The sequence below is a fragment of the Emys orbicularis genome, chromosome 1 (assembly GCF_028017835.1).
Source record: "Emys orbicularis isolate rEmyOrb1 chromosome 1, rEmyOrb1.hap1, whole genome shotgun sequence".
Classification (NCBI taxonomy): Eukaryota; Metazoa; Chordata; order Testudines; family Emydidae; genus Emys; species Emys orbicularis.
In genome coordinates, this window is record NC_088683.1 from 100373955 (window position 1) to 100380376 (window position 6422).

Genomic DNA, 6422 nt, shown 5'->3' on the forward strand with positions numbered 1-6422 from the left:
TCAGACTATCACAGTGCTGGTTAGCGATTCATGGGGTGGGAGGAGGGACATACCCCTGGGAACCAAAATACAAGATCAGGTTTGGAAATAGACTGACAGGGCAGACCAGTCTTCCGCATGGGCTCTGCATTTGTACAACAATTGCCTGTTGGTTGAGAGTTTCATAAAAATAACTCACACATGGGCTAGGGTTGCCAGGTGTCCAGTTTTTGACTGGGCGTTCCGGTTGAAAAGGGACCCTGGCGGCTCTGGTCAGCACCGCTGACCGGGCTGTTAAAAATCTGGTCGGTGGCACAGTGGGGCTAAGGCAGGCTCCCTGGCAGCTGTGGCTCTGCACGGCTCCCGGAAGCAGAGGCATGTCCCCCCTCTGACTCCTATGTGTAGGGGCATCCAGGGGGCTCTGCGCGCTGCCCCCCGCCCCAAGCACCAGCTCCACAGCTCCCATTGGCCAGGAATCACGGCCAATGGAAGCTGCAGGAGCGGTGCCTGTGGACAGGGTAGCGCAGAGAGGTGACTGGCCACGCCTCCACGTAGGAGCCAGAGGGGGGACATGCTGCTGCTTCCGGGAGCTGCTTGAGGTAAGTGCTGCCCGAAACCTGCACCCCCCCCACCTCCTGTCTCAGTCCGGAGCCCCCTCCCATGCTCCACCCCCTGCCCAGAGCCCCCTCCTGCACCCCAAACCCCACATCCTGGGCCCCACCCCAGAGCCCACAACCCCAGGTAGAGCCTTCACCCCCTCTCACACCCCAACCCCCTGAGCCAGCCTGATGAAAATGAATGAGTGAGTGGGGGTGGGGGGGATGGAGTGAGTGGGGACGGGGCCTCAGAGGACGGGGCGGGTCAAGTGTATTTGGTTTTGTGTGAGTAGAAAGTTGGCAACCCTAACATGGGGACTGATGCATCAGGCATAGGTATTGCCTGCTCTATTTACAATTTATCTAGCACCACATCATTGGGGTGTGTGTGTGATTTTTTTTAACTGAAGTAAGCAGTCATAAACATTTTGCCCCTGCCCTCCCAAAAAAGAAACTTAGGCCTGGTCTACACTAGGAGTTTATATCGAATTTAGCGCCGTTACATCGAATTAACCCTGCACCCGTCCACACCACGAAGCTATTTAGTTCGACATAGAGCTCTTTTAAATTCGACTTCTGTACTCCTCGAAAACGAGAGGAGTAGCGCTAAATTCGAAATGGCCATATCGAATTAGGCTAGGTGTGGATGGAAATCGACGGTAATAGCTCCGGGAGCTATCCCACAGTGCACCACTCTGTTGACGCTCTGGACAGCACTTCGAGCTCGGATGCTTTGACCAGCCACACAGGAAAAGCCCCGGGAAAATTTGAATTCCTTTTCCTGTCTGGGCAGTTTGAATCTCATTTTCTGTTTGGACAGCGTGGAGAGCTCAGCAGCACTGGCAACGATGCAGAGCTCTCCAGCAGAGATGGCCGTGCAATCTAATAGAAAGAGGGCCCCAGCATGGACTGATCGGGAAGTCTTGGATCTCATCGCTGTGTGGGGCGATGAGTCCGTGCTTTCAGAGCTGCGCTCCAAAAGAAGGAATGCAAAGATCTACGAGAAGATCTCTAAAGCCATGGCAGAGAGAGGATACAGCCGGGATGCAACGCAGTGCCGCGTGAAAATCAAGGAGCTGAGACAAGGCTACCAAAAAACCAAAGAGGCAAACCGACGCTCCGGATCCCAGCCCCACACATCACGTTTCTACGAGGCACTGCATTCCATCCTAGGTGCGGCCGCCACCACTACCCCACCAGTGACCGTGGACTCCGAGGATGGGATATTGTCCACGGCCGGTTCCTCGTCGGAAATGTTAGCTGACGTGGAAGATGAGGAAGGAGATGAGGAGGACGAGGCAGTCGACAGCGCTTGCACCGCTGATTTTCCCGACAGCCAGGAGCTTTTCATCACCCTTACCGAGATCCCCTACCAACCGTCCACAGCCCTTACCCCGGACACCGAATCAGGGGAAGGATCAAGCAGTGAGTGCTTTAAACATCTAAACATTTCATTTTAACATAACTGGAATATTTATATTGTTAAGAATGGGCTTTTCATTCACTCATTTAAACATAGAAACTTTTATTTATAACAAAACAAGAATAGTAACTATATTAGCAATTTGGTGTTCATGATTTATTTGGCTTAGTCAACTATTTAGTCCTAACTATGTATAAAAAAATCAAGTAATGTCCGGATATTCATGATTAGGCCACCACAGGACGCTCCACTCTGTAGTCCCTTATGCTGCACTTAAAGGAAAAGACGGTCAATGTGCCCGGGAATGGACAGAGAGTCCTCCTGGGATAGCTCGGCATAGCTCTCCTGGAGGTACTGCTCAAGCATGCACATCAGGTTCCGCGGCAGGGCGATCTTGTTCGGTCCACCATGGTAACACACGTTCCCACGCCATGAGTCCATTAGGTAGTCCGGGATCATGGCACGGCACAGCATGGCGGCATACGGCCCTGGCCTCTGCATGGTCTCCCGAAGCATCCTTCCCCTCTCGGTCTCCGAGATCCTCATGAGAGTAATATCACACATGACGCCCTGCTTTAAATTAGGGAGGGGAATGTTAGTATTGGGACTGCTTTGCAGCCACGCGGTGGAGGCGGCAGAGGGGCAGCATACAGGGAGCTTTCCCGGGGACAGCCGCGAGGTGGTGGGACAGGGGCAGAGCTCATGCTTCCCTGATTGCTGCCAGCAGAGAGTGGCCTTGCATTCAGTGCGAAAGGAGCCCAGTGCTACTATTACATTTTTAAGCTGCCACAAGTCTACGGCTTACCATGCTTTCCTGCAACAGAAGTAGAGGTGTCCTGCCACGCTTCTGTGATCGCAACTGCAGGACCCCAGGCACTGAAGGCGAGGGCCGAAAATTCGACCTTGTCCTGAGTGCGCATGTGAAAGGTGCAGTGCATGGTGTTGTACACAGAGAAAGACTATGTTCTTTGTTAGCAACTTCATTTATCTGTCTCAGGAATTCACTCCCTTTTTCCCATTCCCACAGACACATCTGCGACTGTCTCCCAGCCCAGCCTGGCATCACACTCCCAGAGGCTAGCGCAGATTAGGAGAAGGAAGAAGAAGACGCGTGAAGACATGTTTTATGAACTTATGGACTGCTCACGAGAGCAGGCAGCCCAGACGACACAGTGGAGGGAGAACTTGTCACAAATGCACAGAGCAGTCATGGAACGGGAGGAGAGGTGGCGCCAGGAGGACCAGCAGGCTACTCAAACCCTGCTTGGACTAATGAGGGAGCAAACGGAGACGCTCCGGCGCCTAGTGGATGTTCTGCAAGACCGGAGGCAGGAGGACAGAGCCCTGCTGCTGTCTATCTCTAACCGCCCTCCCCCGCCACCAAGTCCCACACCCCCCTCACCAAAAGTCCAAAGAAGGAGGGGCGGCAAGGGCCGTTAAAACTTTCAGTCGGCCCCTGCACACTGCTGCAGCACTGGAAGGCTCTCGTTCCACAAAGTTTGAAAAGTCCTTTCCTACCCATCTCACACTAGCCCACGTCCAAGTTTCCTCCCCCCCCTTTTCATGTGCGGTTCATAATAAAACATCTGTTTCTGTTAAGTACTGTTTCCGAGAGTGTCTTTTAGAGGGGATTCTGTCTGAAGGGGGGGAAGGGGTTTGTTACTTGGACAGGACAGTCACCTGTAGCAGGCTACAGAGGCGGGGGCAGGTCCAGCATCAGGACACATACACAGTGCAGTCACCAGTTACCCTGGTCAGTCTGGGAGGCGGTTTTCATGTTCTGGGGTGCGAGGGGGTTGATCTGTGACTTTGTGGCGGGGGAGGGCAGTTAGAGATCTTATGCAGCGGTCCTTATCCTGGATCACAGAGCCACGCAGCAGGGGGTCTGTTACCCTCCGCCCCCTGCCAGAAAGTCACTTGGCCGACACATACACGCAGTCCCGCCCAGGACTGCTGGCAGGCTGCGTTGAAACAACCAATCCAGCACTGCGGAGCCTGTCATTCCCGGAGTATAGAAGCATCATTTGCATCAGAACACTAAACCCGCCCCCCGCCACAGTCTGCGTCCCCGGTTTAAAACATTCCCGCGAAAACAGTAAGAAAGAGAACTTTGTTCATTAACAAAACGGAACAGATTTTATTTGTTGGGAAGGTGGGGAAGGGGGTATGTACCTTGGAAGGATAGTCAACAGTAACTGGGTAAAGAAACGGGGGCAGGTTCAGCATCTGTGTCCACAAAGTAAACAGTCACTGGAGACCCTGCTCAGTCAGGAACCTGGCTTTCAAAGCCTCCCTGATGCACAGCGCGTCCCGCTGGGATCTTCTAATCGCCCGGCTGTCTGGCTGGGCGTAATCAGAAGCCAGGCTATTTGCCTCAACCTCCCACCCCGCCATAAAGGTCTCCCCCTTGCTCTCACACAAATTGTGGAGCACACAGCAAGCAGCTATCACAATGGGGATACTGGTCTCGCTGAGATCACAGCGAGTGAGTAGGCTTCTCCATCGCCCCTTGAGACGGCCAAAAGCACACTCCACCACCATTCTGCACTTGCTGAGCCGGTAGTTGAATAGTTCTTTCCCTGAGTCCAGTGCGCCAGTGTAGGGCTTCATGAGCCAGGGCATTAGCGGGTATGCAGGGTCCCCGAGGATGACTGTAGGCATCTCCACATCCCCAACAGTTACTTTGTGGTCCGGGAAGTAAAGACCTTCCTGCAGCTGTCTAAACAGACCAGAGTTCCTGAAAACCCGAGCGTCATGAACCTTGCCAGGCCATCCAACGTTGATATTAGTAAAACGTCCCCGATGGTCCACCAGTGCTTGCAGCACCATGGAAAAGTATCCCTTTCGGTTGATGTACTGGCTGGCCTGGTGGTCCGGTCCCAGGATAGGGATGTGAGTCCCATCTATAGCCCCACCGCAGTTTGGGAATCCCATCTCGGCAAAGCCATCTATGATGAGCTCCACGTTTCCCAGGGTCACTACCTTAGATAGCAGTAGCTTGACGATTGCCTTGGCTACTTGCATGACAGCAACCCCCACGGTAGACTTGCCCACACCAAAGTGGTTAGCGACGGACCGGTAGCTGTCTGGCGTTGCGAGCTTCCAGAGGGCTATGGCAATTCGCTTCTGGACAGTCAGGGCTGCCCGCATCCGGGTGTCCTTTCGCTTCAGGGCAGGGGACAGCAACTCACACAGTTCGAGGAAAGTCCCCTTCCGCATGCGAAAGTTGCGCAGCCACTGGGATTCATCCCAGACCTGCAGCACTATGCGGTCCCACCATTCCGTGCTTGTTTCACGGGCCCAGAATCGCCGTTCAACAGTATCCACAAGACCCAGTGACAGCGAGATGTCCTGGGCGCTGGGTCTCATGTTCTCTGAGAGGTCGGAGCTAGTGTCCGACTTCATGCCGTCACGGTGGTGCCGTAGCCTCCTCTCCTGATTTATATGCAGCTGCCTCTGGTACAGGTGGATGAGAAGCTGCGAGGCGTTGAGAACTGCCACAACTGCAGCGATGGTCGCAGCGGGATCCATGCTCGCACTGCTGTGGCGTCTGCGCTGTCAGTAATCAGAAAAGCGCGAACGGATTTCCCGCCGGCGCTTTCAGGGAGGGAGGGAGGGAGGGAGGGCGGGATTGACGGACGGATGACGACAGGCGCCCAAAAGCACCCTCGACACATTTTTTTACCCAGAAGGCATTTGGGGCTCGACCCAGAATTCCAATGGGCAGCGGGGACTGCGGGAACTGTGGGATAGCTGCCCACAGTGCACCGCTTCCAATGTCGACGCTTGCCCCGTTAGTGTGGACTCACAAAGTCTCACAAAGTCGAATTACTGTCCTTAGTGTGGACACACACGTTCGACTTTGTAATATCGATTCCACATAGTCGAATTAACTAAAATCGAAGTACTCTCGTAGTGTAGACAAGGCCTTAGTTCCAGTTAGTTGAAAGGCACCCAGTTCAAGTTCTTTCCGTCCTCCCGGGGCTGGACTCAAAGTACAGATGAACTGACATGACTCTGGGAGCCAGGAATTCCTGGATTGTACTTGCAGTCCTGCTGCCACGTCTCTGTGCCTCAGTTTCCCCACCTGTAAAATTGGAATAATTACCTACCAGACTGAGGGCTTGTGAGGGTTAAAGTGATGTGTGTACACATGTGAAGAACGTAAAGTATTTATTATGCCAGGCAGGTGGCACGTACAGCATCTGGTGTCATGACCTGGCACTTTTTGTAACTGGCCACAAGATGGCATCATTGTGCCTCACATCCCACCAGCTGGGCACTTAGAAAAAAAGAAGAGTAGGGTGCATGTAGGTGGCTAAGAAGCTACAGTCATACCATCCCCATCACAACAGATCTTCCAGGAGGGAACATTAATCAGCCCCTTGGGGAGACATTTAACAGACACATGGGTGGTGTGTATA